Genomic DNA, 15912 nt, shown 5'->3' on the forward strand with positions numbered 1-15912 from the left:
TGGTGTGTTTTATGTAAGTTTAACTGAACATACAGAATAAAGAAATGGCATCTGCATGACCTAGTTCATGGGTTGAAGTCATTAGGACCACAGGTTACCTCCTCATCTGTGTATATACGCATGCACATATGCATTTTTTCTTTACTTATATTTTGCATCTAATAAATATGATATTTTCCATCTGAATTGGAAGTTAAGCACTATTAATTTTTCAGGAAGAGCTTGATGCTTGGTATGTAGCAGGTTTTTGAGTGTCAGTTAGATTCTCAGTTTTAAAACAAAGCTTTTAAACTTGCAGTAGGTATGGCAGAACACTTATTTGCCCTCACAAAATTAAAGGCAGGGTTTCTGCCATGAGAACCTTTGTCCTGCTCCCTTTTAGTGACTTTCTGAGAACTGGAATTGTCAAAATTTGGTTGTGAAGCCTTCGATCCAGCTCAGGTGGGGACAAACCTGCCTTACACACACCATGTGTGTGCACATGTGGAGCTGGTGGGGAAGGGGCAGCTCAGGCCGGTCTGTGGTCTGTCTTGGTGAATCATCATAAAACCCAGTTTGTTGTATTTTTGAAGCTGAATTTTTATGACATGAAAATTTGTCTTCTTCTCCCAGCTTTACTTTAAGCAAAGTGCAGGTTTGTGCTAAAGGCTGAACACTTTCTGTTTGGCTGTTTTTAAAATAAGGCATCGATTTATTTATTTATTTATTTATTTTTTCCCAAACCAACATTGGTTTAAGCAATTCAGAACAGCTTTCAAATCTAACTCCAATTTTAATTTTCAAGGTGCAGGAGTGTCAGGAAATGCTCGTGTCTGCAGGCACGAGCAGGAGCTGGCAGCCACTCTGTGGCTGTGCTAGGTGGGAGTGGGAATGGCCATTGGTGGGAACACATTTATTTATTTTTTTTTTAATTTTGTGTGTGTGTGTGCTGTATATGGTAGAGTGCAAAATGTCATGGGCAGTGTGTGGCCATGGTGGGCTGGGACATGGTACCCAGCTCCCCGCAGGGGCAAGGATGGGCTGCAAGAGCCACCACCCCCTGTTTTTTCCCAGTATCTTTGGAGACTTTGTGTATGGGAGGGAATCTCCTACCCTTATGCCAATATTTACCTTTCAGTGATGACATTCTAAAAAAAAAAATCAGTAAAAATATATTGCACAGGAACCATGTTACCAGCTGTAGGAATCTGCAGCGAGGCTATGGAGAGTGGATACAGTCCTAGATAGGCATCTATAGGGATGGCAGAAAACAGCTCTGAGGCTGTCACTCTGATACCGTTCCCTTTGAACCTAGAGGAAAATATGCTGTCCCCATTAGGAAGATGCCGGGGTTGGTGGTGTGATGTATTCAAATATGTGCTTGGCTTCAAGCATCTCAGTAATTTCACCAAAGTAAGCCCAGTGCTCTTTGCATGCCTTGAATCAAGTGTGGGGCTGATGGGTTTCATAAGCACCTTGCGAGGCTGGACAGGGTTTTAGATTGAGTTTTCAATTTTTGTTTACATGAAATTTCCAAGGGGCTTCAGTGGGATTACTCAGAGTAGCAGGAGCTGGGTGACCCCCGCCAGTTCACTGCAGTAAAAGAAACTGTTTTGCTGAAAAGCTTTTTCCATTTTCTACTGGAAAAAGATTTTCTGTTTAAAAATAATTTCTGTTTTCCCAGTGTGAATTTAACACTTTCATCCGAGAGTATTTAATATCACTTTGAAAATCCCAGTCGTGTGAATTAAAAATAAAAATATTTATGTCATCACAAAACTAAATAATGATTAACAGAGATCACGTGCAAGGGGAAAGAAAAGATCAGAGCAGCAAGGTCTCACTTTGCCTGATGGAGTTTCTTTCATGTGTATAAAAGGTGTCTTTTCCCCGAGTCACTGATGTTCAAGGGGATATCTAGTCTTCTATTGTTGTGCTTGAAACCGAAAGGTCCTTTTTGTTGCTCAGTGCTATCTTTTAATTATTTAAATGTAGAAGTGTTTGATTAAAGGATTTAATTGGATGTATTTTTGATTGGTAAAAATATCACCGTTCTGAATAGTCAGCGTTGCCCCACAGATACAGGAGTGTGCAAGTTATCTAACAAAATGCAAGAAAGTTTCAATGGGAAAAAAAATAAAAAGTAGTGGGTGGAGATGATTTTCCTGGTGTAGAAGTCAAGTGGAGTTTTTAATTGACTCCAACAGGCGCTGGATCAGGCCTGTGGGGTGTTTGGTGCTCAGTTACAAGTTAGTGCTCTCCCTAATCACCTTGCTCTCTAAAGGAAATAGATACTAAACAGGAACCATCTGGTAATACATTCTGTACCTCTTAATTACAATGTTTTGAGTGGCACCTAAATAAATTTCATTTACAAGCACATGACTGCTTGTCAAAAGCTCTGTTGATAATTTTATTATTGTAGTATACCTTCTCGCTTAATGACCCCGGCCCAGTAAAATCAGGAATATTTAGCTCTACAGAAAAAAAAATATATAAATAAAAAGTGATTGTCTTAAGAAAGGAAAGACACAAGCTCAATCTTTCATGTCATGTTTTTAATTACTGGCAAATACATTTATTCCTGTTTTGTAGGTTGGCCTATATTCACAACAGCATGGTGATATGTCTGCAGTAAAATGTTACCAGTCCTGTAATTTCTTGGTAAGCAGGAGAAGTTCACGCAGCTCTGCAGAGAGCCCTGGTATTGTTGTAATGTGTCTGTGTTATTTTATGATCTCTGTGTTTCTGCGTAGATGTACTGTAGCATTTAGACAATTTTCTCTTTGTTAGCTGCAGGAAAAGATCAATATTATAAAGAGGTCGAGTGACTCTGTGAATTAGTCTCCTGCGTTTTCACCCCTGGAAGCAGAGGTTTAATCCTGTGCCTGGGCAGGAGGTGAGATGAAGCTGAACCACCAGCCCTGCTCTAGGTCCGTGTCGGAGCCTCCCCCAAAACTGGAGGCTTTCACTTGGGGTTGCAGCCTATCCGTCACTGCAGCTGAAAATGACCTTCCTAATTTCGTAGTAATCTCTGGTGGAAATCAGTCTCTATTGCAAAATCAACATATAATCTGTCATGATGTGGCGTGATTGACAGCCCCCGTAGAGGAAAAATGGGGGCAGTGCTCAGCGAGAGCTGGAATGTGTGCATGGGTGAGGGGATGTGCCACCACTGTCTTCTCCCAGGAAGCTTTTTTGGGAACAAGGGAAGGTTTTCTTATGCCATGACATTAAAGGACAGAACATTTCTTGCTGTCAGGGAACAATGTCCCGCACAAGAAGACCTTGGTCCACCCAAGTGCAATGTGTGCTGGGCATGAAAATATTACCAGTCACATGTAGCTTCCACTAAGTTGTGGCAGCAAAGAGATAATTCATCCTTGTGTTTGAATGTCCTTTTAAAATAACAAGTTGGAGGAGAAAAAAAAATACTACAAGGGAGGGCAGAGGGGAGATTTCTGGGAAAACGGGAGGAATATGACACCTGGAGGGCTTTTGGCCGCTTCTTTGGGATGAGCTGCCCGTGGGAAAACAGAGATGCATAAAAAGTAAAATAGCCTTATTTCTAAATTCGTGGCAAATTAAAAAAAAAAAAAAAAAAAAAAAAAAAGGAATTCTACTGCTCTCAGCAGGATACTTTATTCCTTTCTAGTGGCAGTTGATGTTTTTTTTTTTTTTTTTTTTTTTTCTTCTTAAAATAATTTTGTCTCTAGGTCTCAGTCTAGATGTGGGAACTTTGGGAAACAGAGAAGCTTTCAAATTAATTTATTTTTTTATTATCGATGCTTTAGCAACCTGGCATTGAAATAACGTATAAATTCAGAGAGGTGCTGGTAAAATGGAGGACACAATCATTGCCATGTGGATTTGTTCGGTTGGGTTTGTGGAGCCTGAGCTATCGGAGCAAGGGACGGGGAATTCGCCATACACAGCAAACTATTATGCCGTACAATATAATATCTGGATTTGCAGCTGATATTTAAAGAGGGCACTTGCTTTACTTATGAGATTAAAGGCAAATGCTCTCTTTTAAAAATGAAGTCATGCTGTGTTTTGCACCTTTTGACACTTATTAACTCAGGTCATTAAAAAGAGGCTAATTAAAAAAGAATGTAAAACAAAAGAGTCATTTGTCTATCGCCGAGCTGGGTTCTTCATGTACGCTGACTGGAGGCAGTCTCTGTTTAAACCTTGGGTACAGAAAGCACTGACGGCCACTGGGGCATGCTTGGAGCTTGTCATGGCTTTTGGCTAGACTGTGGTCCGGCTCATTATGCACCTCATAAAGAAGAGAAGTCATTGTCATCAAAATTAGCTGAAGCTGGAATTTACATTCATGGAAATTTTGGTTTCACCACTGTCCTCTGGGGCTGGACAATAAAGGAAACCTTTTACCAGCTGCAGTTAAAGTAAGTGAAGTTCAATAAATGCTTAGTGCTTCATTAAGGCATTTCCGAACATACTGCGCTATATGCAAGTGATATTTTACAGCCGATGAGGATTTTGTACAAACAGCTTGTGAAGTTCACTAGTTCCTGGTGCGCGATGTGCACCGCGCATCGAGTCCGGCCTGTAAAAGGGCCAGCCCTTTGTAACTGCTGCTTGTCCCCAAAGAGTTCTCTCTCCTTCAAAATGGACACTTTCCTAGCAGGCCCGTTCTCGTTCATAAGGTTAAAAAAGTGTCTTGTCATAGGGATAAGCTCTTCCGATGCAATTGAGGGTGTGGGGCTGATTTTTTAGCACTGTTGAGTATGTGGAGTGTTGTGCTTGGCTGCGGAGCTCCGTGTGGGCAGGCTTGAAACCTGCACGATCATTGCAAGGCCAGGGGCTGACTGAAGGCCCGTTCACCTTCCCGGTAAATCCTCCCAAGGACTTCCACGAGGACACGGACAGATTTGTGGTTTATGACTAAGAGCACGTCAGATCGGCAGGGGGAGCAGGGCTCACCCAGGCTGAGATGCCGTGGAGGCGTTTGGAGGACAAGGGTCCTACAAGGATGGTTTTATGTCCTGTTGTACTCCAAAAAGTAAACCGAACGGCCAGCTCACTAATGTGGGTGCCCACCTGTCCTCCTGCACATTCAGATGGCAGCACTCGGTGTTTTTTTTTTTTTTTTTTTTCCGTGCCGCTGAACTTCCAAGGCCATGAAGATATTTATGGAAATATCTTCAGCAGGATTTCAATCACTTTCCGTAGCTCTGCGCCCTGCTGGCCTACAGAGAATCGGGTCAATTGCCAAACGTTTCTAGAAAGGGTTCTCCAAACAGAAGTGCGCTTCTCCGAAAATCCAAGATTTGTGAGTTGGAATCGATTTTGATCGTTGTTTTTTAAAGCCTCCCCACTCTCTCCCCACGCAGATGACCGTAAATTCAGTCCAGAGCTTTGATTCATAAGGTATTTAAACAGATGCTCTTATTTAAACATAAATCCTATCATAAACTTCAAATTTATGCTTACATGATATCCTGACTTAGGGTCTTAGAGCTGGAAAACACAAAGGGATTAATGAACTTAAGGAAAAGGTTAGGAATGTCATTCAAATGCTGATTGAGGCAATGGCCTTTCGCAGACAAGATCTCTCCAGCGCTGGAGTCAAGCCCAAGCCTGGGAGAGGGTAGGAGGCAGACGGGGCAGATCCTGCCCCAATTTCAGGCCTGTCCCCAGTCGTGGTGGCAGCGGGGACCCCGACCATCTCTGCCACTGTGCTGGCAAAGCCAGCCAAGCCCTGGCACCTGCCCGGCTCCTCGCAGCCCTCTCAGCCAAGGACATGCTGGGGGGGGCAGCCAGCGGAGAGAGGGTGAGAAGGCTTAAATGGAAAAATAATATATATATATATATTGAAAATATGCACATACCGACTTCAAAACCAGGCACGTGCAGGACAAAAGGGTTAATAAATGTCTGCAGCAGAGCGCCTGGCGCTGGCAGGGGCTTCGCTCATCACGGGAGGGAGCGGGACCTGCTTTGTGCTGGAATCTGGCTGTAACCAGAATATCCTGCAGGAAGCAGTCGTTTCAAACAAGCCATTTTTTGTTCTGGAATATAATTAATACATCAGGTCATGTTTTGTACTGCCAGTGGCGTGTTTATTACATTATTACTTCACAGACATTTTTAGCTGTAGTCCAGGAGTTAGGAGTCACTGGCTTTCTCGCAGAGCTATCCCATTTAAGCAGGGTAGGTTTATACCTAGTCTGTGAATATTCATGTCTCCTGAAAATAATAACAGTATTATTGTTGCTGAAATCTTCAGGGAAGCTAGCTGCCAGTGAGAGATTATTTAAAGCAGGTTCTCCCATCACCCCTCCCCAATGAAAATGCTCAGAAAAATCCTTATAGACAGATAGGCACTTTTTTTTTTTTTTTTTTTTTTTTTTTTTTTTTCTAAAGCCGTGTTTCCAAGGATAAAATCTTACTTGCAAAGATCCTTATTACATGTGTGTACCCTTAAGCTGCTGAGATGACACCACCGCTTACAGGTGGTGGAGTGAAAGCAAGCAAAAGCACCAAACCCCTAAAGTCTCAAGTCACTGCAATCATCTTCAACTCCCAAATTGTCCTGGAAGGAGAATAGCATCGGATTTGTCTTAGGCTGTTTGGCCAAACTGGGGCACAGATGGGATAATGACTTTTACAAACAGCATTTTGATGAGAGGAGGGGAGAAGGAATCATATGTAAAATGCACAAAGGCTGCATAAACACACTGATGCCTGCAGCTGGAACAAACTAAAAAGATGTTTAATAATTTAGAACCAAGCAGGCAGGGCCTGTGCAGCTGTTGTGTGCAGGGGACCATGAAAGTCTTCCATTTGACAGCTGGCTCCATCTTTCCCCAGTTGCTACGTGAAGAAGCGAATGCAGATTTGGGATTAGCCAATCCCTGTTACCCCTGCCCATCTGCCACCAAGACCCCCGGCTCCGGCTCCTCTCGCCGGAGAAGCGCGCACATAAAAAAGTCCACACTCTCCCAAACATATGTATGCATCAGTATCAGCCGTCAGCCGTTCCGAGGATCTGTTGACATGCCGCCAGTACATGGCTGCTGTCGTTTTTGCTGCAGGGCACATTTTGCATTTCACACATTTGCAGAAATACAAAATGCTGTTGGATGCAAACAATTCAGGGCCTAATTGGCTGAATTACTTCAATGTTACCTTGTGTCCCCCACCTGATTAACATAGCTCAGCTGGGAGGGCTGGGAAAGAAGGAGCAGAGAGGGATTTGGAGGGCAGGTGAAGCTGTGTTTGCCCATGAAAGCGAGATCCTTAGCGAAGTCCCAGCTGAGCCGGCGCGGGGCCGTGCCAGGCAGAGAGCTGTGAGCGGAGGGGAGCCGCCGCGGGGCTGCGGCTCCGGCAGGGATCTGCTCACGGTGGCTTTCCCCTTTCCAGAAAACAGCCCCCAAAATAGGGAGCCCCGGCATTTGGACAGTGGCAGGGGGTCGTCCTGGTGCTGCCCCCGCGAGGGGTGGCTTCTCGCAGGGTGGAAAAATGTATCTGAAAAATGTAGAGGCTGGCTAATCCCGACCCCGTGTTAATGCCAGAATAGCAAAACCCACAAAGGAACTAATAATCATTATTAGAGCCTATTCCAAAATTGCATTCTATTATTATTAATGAGGCAGATTAGCATTTTCTCTTATTTGAGAGAACGTAAAGAGCTCGGGAAAGATGCAACAATTACAAAGCGGAGATTTTTTTTTATTTTTTATTTTTAATGACAAAACACTCCAAAATGGATAAGGCCTTAGTGTTTATTTTTTTTTTCTGTTTTGCTGATAAATCATTTTATTTCTGTTGAATTTTGCACATAAATATTTACATGTGATTTGCATTTTCTCACAGCCTATTCATAATAATGTTCTGTACTGGGAATCTTCTTTTCTGGCTTTTTTTTTTTTTTCCTTTTACATAATACAGCTTATGGGGAAAAGATGAACCGGTTTGTTAAATGAGGCAATTGTCTCTCATGCTGATAGGACCAGAGAAACAGGGAAAATCCACACTGTGATTTTTAAAAATGGGATTGCTAACCAAAGGGTGTGCCTGTAAATCTTTTGATAATAAGGTGTCTATGTCTGCTTGTGCTCAGGTTGGTTTTCCATCCATCCCTTGCAGGAGGAAGGAGGAAAACAAGGTTCCCCCTTGCCAGCACCGCCTGCTGTCCCCCCAACGGAGCAGGCTGAGCAGCCCACACCAGTGCCAGGCTGCCCCAGCATCCCCCACCACCACCGCTCGTGTGCAGCTGGCCCCACAACACCAAGAGGATTTCTTTCCCCTCTGCCTCTGATTACTATGACCATAGTAAAAAGTCTAGACAAAACGGATGAAATCATCACCTTCTGAAAGCTCTAATTACATCATACGCTTTAAATTCCAAAATTCATCTCGCCAGCGGAATTGCCTTTCGTATCTCCCAGTTCTGGGGCAAAACAGCAGCAAGCACATGCCAGGGATGAGGGCTCCTCGACGCAGGGAGAGGGAGCGAGATGGATCTGGAGTCAGGAGTGGGATGCCCAGGTAACTGGCCAGATGTTTTATGTGCTATCAGTTCTGCCCATCCTCATCCCACCCTGCTCACCTCCACGCCGCGCTCCTGCCCACACCAGCCTCTCCCACCCCGGCGAGGAGGTGGGGGATGAGGAGCCATCGATTAGGGTGACCTCTCCTCACCTCCCCTTCCCTCCTCAAATACTTAAAAGAGCGCTGCGGGGAGCTAATCAGCAGGGCTCGGACCTCCTCTGCCTGGCGCTGCCTCGCAGGGGGGTTGAGCTGCTCTGATGTGGACGGCTGCTTTACGGGGCTGAATATTCAGCTGCCATAGAAATGCTCTTTAGCTGACCCGAAATTTGTACCGTAATGGCCCTTGGTGGCTAGACAGTTAATGCCAGAGGTGCAGTCCCTCGGGCTGACTTTTATTTATGTTTTAGACCAGCTCCTTTTCTTTAAAGTGTGCACTTGTAAAATCCATTTTCCTTTCCCACCCCTCCTGATTGTGCTATAATTTTTATTCTTGCTTCATCAGCAGCCCTGAGATTTACAATTAAGTGCAAAAAACTGTGTTAAGGTTGCGACACGCACAAAAGCAAAGAGATTCAAAGTTAAGGGTGAAACTCTATCCTTAATTCACTTTTTTTTTTTTTTCTCCTTTTTTTTTTTTTGTTATATTCTAGGGGAAAGGAGAAGAAACGTGAAGGCACGAGAAGGGGCTCGCGCTGGCCGGAGGCAGGCTCAGGGCAGCAAGCCACCGCGCGCTGCCGCTCTGAGCTGGGCTGCCAAATTCCGACGCAGTCGCAGGATGACCCGCAGCAACCCCATTTCAGGCTTGGGTGTCTCTTCGGCAGCGGCTGCCAATTAGAGCGGCCGGTGCCAAATTATTTGGCAGATTGGTGCCATGGACAGACAGCCAGTCATGGATTTGCGCTGCTTTCCTTGAAGTAATTACCATGACAATAACACTGACTTGAATAAAGAAAACATTTTTATGGTGGAGGAGAGGGGCGTGAGAAGACGTGGATGGGGAGCTTGAGACACCCGATCCTGTTTCGCTGGTGAAGCGTCCCATTTGGCCCGTGACGCCAACCCCGATGCCACAGTTGCATCTGCCACCACGCTTGCATCCCCTGGTGCTGGTGGTGCAGTGTGTGGTGTCCCAGGGCATGGTCACCATGGGTCGGTGCCACCCAGCCCCGTGTTGGTCCCCAGGGAAGCACTAATGGAGGGCCTTGGTTGACGGTGGTGGGTGATGTGTGCCTGTGCCTCCCATAAGATCCTGCCCGGGGGACTGCATCCCACCCTCCTGTCTCTCTGCAGCTCAGAGAGGACACCCCTGCAATCCCCTTTTTGTGCTTTCTTCCATAAATAGCAAAAACGGGAAATCCGCTGTAATGGAGAGCTCTGTTAGGAGAATTGAGTGAATCCAGGCTGAGCCTTTAGGGTGTAATGACCCAGAAATGGCCAAAAGGGGACCCACCACAGCTGCCCCTACAAAAAAAAACAGACAGCACTTTTGGCGGTGCTGGTCTTACAGCAATGGGAAGGCAACAACGCACTGGCCACGGCTCCTGGGGCTCTGTGGGACCTCCACCATCCATGAGGATTGCTCGGGCACCAACCTCATCCCTGTGAAGGTGGATTTGGGTCCCGCAGGTGGGACGTGGCAGAATTCTCCTCCCGTGCCTGTCCCTGCCCAGCCACCAGCTCTTGCATGCACGGCTTCACAAGGGTATTTAATTCCAACCCGAAACAAAGGCAGTTGCTGCACGGCTGGGAAAAATGGACTGTCAGGGGGAGTTTACTTCCTTTGTTAATAAAAAAGAAGAAAAAGAGTTTATGGATCTTTTCCTGGATATGAATATTAAGTAGACCAGTTGTGGGAACCCTGATTTTAATTTCCTATGTCTTTATTTGGAATTCTACTCCCTCTTGGAAAGGTGTCTACTTAAATATAGGGGGAAAGGGAATTTAATGAATTACAAAAAGGGTTATTTTACATGGAAAATGTGTATTCCTGGCTATTTCCATTTAAAGAACATGACATTAGTGTGGAAATTGCCCCTTATGAACAGGTCATTAATGTCAACTCTACTAAAACTGACATCACCTGCTACTATTTTAATTGTGTGTTTTACTAATGCTAACCATTTTCCTGACAATAGAACCCCCATAAGCTTAATGAATCTTTGCAGAATACATAAACCAAGGTCAATATGTAAGAAATGCTTCAAATGTTAGGAAACTCTCTCTGCAAAGCTGAAAGAAAAGTTTATTATTCTTCTACATTCATAAGAATAGGAGCAAAAATAGAAATCCTACACAATATGTTTTCCAGACCATAGTATATAAAAAGCTTTGATGCTTTTGGGAAATCTTTTCGATTAGCTACTATTTTATATGAAGAATAGGGCTTATTTAACCAGGTTACGTTTCCAAGATTTATTCTTTATTTTCCAATACAAGTGGCATATTAAAAAAAATAAAAATCCCGAATTCTTCCGTAGTGTCATATGTAACAGTCACATTTTTTTCCCATGGTTTGGGGGGGAAAAGAGAGAAAATGAAATCCAGATTTGTAATTCCTAACAGGAGAAATTCGATCCTTTCCAATGTTTAAGTAATATTTCCTGTAAAACATACGAGGCCATCTGCAGAGCTGTTTCCAGACACATTTTGAAGTGGCAAGGGCAACTGAAAGAGACCCGAATGGAGGCTGGCATTTCACCTCTGGGAGATGGAGCATTAAAGGTTTCTAAAAGCTGGTTCTACAATTTTACAAAGTATTCAACCACCGCATAGTTCATAATTTGTTTAATTTACCTACCTTTTATAGATGCAGGGAGGGGGAAATCCGCTCGGTAAGAGACAGTATAAAAACCAAGACAGCTGTAAAAAGCTAATGTACAGCTATCAAGAATGCTTCATGATTTTAGCTGATTGAAATTGTGTTTTATTCTTTACAGGCCACGTACAAAGATTATAGGGAAATATTCACCTAGAACAACCGTACAGATTGAAACATATTTGGGTAGACAACAGAAACACCGAACCCTTTTTGCTATTTAAGTCTATTATGGAATTTTGTTTTATTGTTGATCTCCAGGGTCACCTTATGAATTCGTGTTAGTAAAATGTTACGGCCTCACTATAATATTCACTTTGTGGAAGGGCCTGCATTTACCAAATCTCATCCGAGATCGAATATAAATGAGAAACTTGCATCTCTCTTCAAGGAATATATTTTACACTGTTTTCTCCCCCTTTTGAATTACAGACAGATTCTAAAATTGATTTTTTTTTTCTTATGCCAGGATTCAGTAAAATGACTGAGCAGTTAGGCTTACCTTCTGATATATGTCTGAAATTTAAAATTTGCATTGTTCAAATAGTTAAAGTCAGGGCCAGATTCTGCCCTTAGACATGCGTATCTGGGAACCCTATTAACTTCTGTGGAAAATGCACTTTATGAGGTTTGGATGCACTCGAACGATATACATTATCGTGCTAGGTTCCTTCATTCCCCAGTAAAACTCAGTATTTGCTGCAATTTTTATGGTGCAGGCCAATGTAGGCATCTCTATTCTGTCAGCACCAACTGGTCTGCAGGATGCTCATACCTGTTCCTCTGCTGTCTCTTGCTGTGCTGTTGAGATTAAACAAGACAAGCAGGATGGAGGCTGTAATGCCTGTGACATTTTATAATTGTCACCCACCTTTTGGACCAGGATCACAGTGTTTCAACATTATCTGCACCTGGAGGGGCTTCTGTGGTCCTCTGCCCCACACGCTCAGAGCCCCCCATCTACAGCAGCTTTTGTCAAGATGTTGAGCAAAATATTTGGAAAATTCATTGAACCAACTGCTCCAGTGTTTGTTTACTTTTACTAATAAAGTGAAGTTAGATTCAGTTTCCATGCTTTTCGTCTGCAGGTTTGAAGAGCCTTTTATCATCAGTTTCCTTGGCTTCATGCAGGTATTTTTGGACCTTCTCTGTGCAGCCACCAGAGGCAGCAGGACCCCACTGGGAGCCCAGTCACGCATCCAGTGGCCTAAATCTCAAGGGTTAATTCAGGGATCAGAGGTCTTCAGCATCACATGAAACACCACTGAGTGAGTTGTTGCAGCCTCTCCTTGGCACCCGCGTGCTGCCCAGGGCCTTCACACCTCCCCTACCTGCAGGTGGGTTTGCTTCTACCCCTGCTGTCAGCTTGCTCAGTTTCCTCTTGTTCTCCCAGTTCTGACATTGAATTTCAAAGCTAGCACAAATCGAGCGGAAGGGTATACATGAAGCCACTTTCCAGATTAGGGCTTCTGTCAGAGCACCTTGCCCGTCCCATCAGCTGCTTTCAGCACGCGGTGCCGCAGCGGTGCGGCGGCGCGCTCTGATCCTGTGTGAAGTCAGAAAGAGCCTTCACAGCTGTCACTTCCAGTTCCTACCAAAGCAAAACACTTCCTACAAGGAAAGCGCACATTACAGCTGAATTATAAATGAGGACTGGTATTTTTGCGAGGTACAAATCGGAGGCATTCTCCATATTGTTAGAATACCAATTTTATTTTCCTGGTATGTAGTACCCAGTGCAGCGCGGCGTCCCCGGAGATGCGGGCATTCTCCGGAGATTACTTCAGCATTGCATTACTGCTATCACATATCCATTATATATACTCTTTCAGACAAGTGGAAATGTTTTCACAAAAACAATCTGGAATCTTGGCTTAAAACCCAAGTTTGCTGTCAAGGCAAACAGAGTAGCCTCAAAGAGGACTTATTTTTATTTTGTTCAGACAAGTATGTTGTTTCTGGATTATAATAAGGAAAAATATAGCAGCTATCACTCTTCAGTTTATTTGACAAGCTTCCTCTGACAAACCTACAGGAATAAGCCCTGGCCTTGCGAACTTGTTCTCATTCAGGTATTCCCTTTGGCTTCAGCACTTTTATTAGTGTGATTAAGGGCCACACACATGTTTACAGGACAGGAGCCGTAGGATGGGATGATATATTTGTTCGGCTGTTACTTATTTTGCAAAGTTTTAAAACCCTTTGCTGTTTCCAGTGTTTGTCAGTCTCAGTCAGAGCTCTTGTCCCACCACCTATCCAGCAAGGTCAATGAGCAGGTTATAATCAGGTGCCAAATAAACAAATGCAAACTTGAAATCAAGTGATTTACTGTCCATTTTCATTAAGCTCTTCCCAAGGATGCAAACACTTTACGCTGCACAAGGGACCTTTGGAGAGGGTCAGCCGCCGTGCTGAAGTGAGACGCAGCGTGATGGTTTTCACCCAAATGGAGTTTAACGATACTGAGCGAAAAGGGAAGGCTGCCTTGCTCGGGGAACAGTGCGCGGTAAACAGAGTGGCATCTTTTCACCTTGCAGCAAATTCTCTGTTGTAAAGTGCATGGAGTTTTAATATTCATGTGTTTACATTACTCTGAGTTCTCTAGTCCTTAGACCAGAATTTTCCACGTATTATCAGCTAAATAAATAAATAAATAAAAAGTAAAAATAAAAATATAAAAAAGTATTGGGACCTGGAAGGTTCTAGCTTCATTGTAAATCACAGCCCATTTTTTAAATTAAAATTTCAGTTTGTTTAAGATTCCCAGCATGAAGCTGGGTTGCTCTAAGGTAGCAGGACTCCTTTGCATAGTGAGATCTGGCCTCGATGGAAAATAAAGAGGCCTGCTTAAGCTCCATGGCTTAGCCCATTAAATCCAGGACTAGGTGATTCTGGTGAGACTCTGAAAGGCCACCTTTGTTTTCTGCAGACCCCTGGTCTCCTTCCAGCTGGTTGTATGTAAGCGTTTTAGGCTTGTAGCATTGGATTGAGCAGGGTTGGAGCTGCGCGTTTGGATGCAGTAGGAAGATGCACATCAGCCCAATGCGGCAGCACAGTGGCTCAATTCTCTGCCCTGCTACACATAAAGAAGACACTCCAGGTTCTGGCTGTATAAATCAGATTGAGACTGTGCTGGAGCACTACTTAGGAAAGACATGTCACTTGGAGAACGCAAAATATTGAGCAACTTGAATTGTTTTTCCATGAAGCTTATCCCTTGATAGCACTTTACTCTCTTATATCTCCTTAATACAGCATAATTTAAATGTTTTCTAGGCAGAGTTATGCTTATAATGCTTCTTTTCCAACATAATATTGGCTGTAATGTAGATGCATTGGCGAGAAGTCACGGTTTGCTTCTTTGCCATTTTGTGAGTCTCCTAATTCAAAATAAGAATGTCGAAGTTAACCTGTTCTGAAATTTTGCAAATACTTTTTACAAACAAATGGTTTGTCCACAGTTTTTCCATATTTGTTTTATAAATTGTTCCATTTCTGTATCTCAGAAAATTTCCCAAATGAGGCTGAGCAAATTTTTTTTCTCTCTCTTTTTTCCTAAAGGTTGCATAAATATTTCACATGTATCTCCCTTTAATTAGATTAAAACATTGTAAAGTGGCAAAGAATTTTCTCTTTCCCCAAATTAGACATGAGAACCACAAACAAATTAATTTGTGTCTCAGGGTTTTGACTGGGCCTCTTGGCCTCCTCCAGCACTAACACAGGCACTCGTGACCCTCTGGATTTCAAACGCCTGAGGGTAAAAAGCAATTATAAAAACATGACTCTCCCAGATCAGCTTTCGAATCTGCCTTGTCTGTGTTTTATTGATGGGAGATTGAAGGAAGATTCAAATCAGCTCTCCTTCAATTCTTTACCAGCAGCAAAATACAGAAATCATTAGCTCTTTCTATATAAATGACTTTGTCCCGCTTTATTATTCAAAACTGGCTGGGCATTTGACTTAAAAAGGCTATCTTGAATATTTATTTCTAGTTCCTGTATTTGTAAATATACATTGCTTTGCTCCTCGTTTTCTTTTTATTTTTCAGAATAATTTTTCATGGCAATTAGAGCAAGAACTAATTAATATGGGTATTTTTTAATAGCTAAGGAACACTCACTGACTTGAATTAGGATGATCGCTCTCTCGTAGGTCTGTTGTTGTTAGGGAACCCTACTGCACAACCATGTTAAAAAAATAAGGAAAATAATTTAATATCTGCTTGATTTCACTTCTTTGTATGATTACAGATGATCATTTACTGATATGTGTGGGGTGAGAACAAAATATTCACTTTAAATCCCAGTGCAGTTATGTGCACTCACACTGGTGAGTCCAAGCTGTTCCCCGAAGAGGAAAGAAGAGTGTTTGGTGCGGAGCCTGGGAGAGGAATAACAGGCATGGGGAGCAGTCGGGCTTGGGTAGGAAATGAGGCTGAGGTGGGATTAATGTTTTGTAGTGAGTTTGAATGGATTGATACAGCAACACTAACAGGATGTACTGAGAGATGAAAGGAGTCTAAAAGGGAGTATGGGATCCTCAGACCTGGGTGACCAGAAAGGATGGTCTATCTGAATTGAAACTGCATCTA

This window comes from Anas platyrhynchos, chromosome 6 (genome assembly GCF_047663525.1).
Source record: "Anas platyrhynchos isolate ZD024472 breed Pekin duck chromosome 6, IASCAAS_PekinDuck_T2T, whole genome shotgun sequence".
In the NCBI taxonomy this organism is placed as follows: domain Eukaryota; kingdom Metazoa; phylum Chordata; class Aves; order Anseriformes; family Anatidae; genus Anas; species Anas platyrhynchos.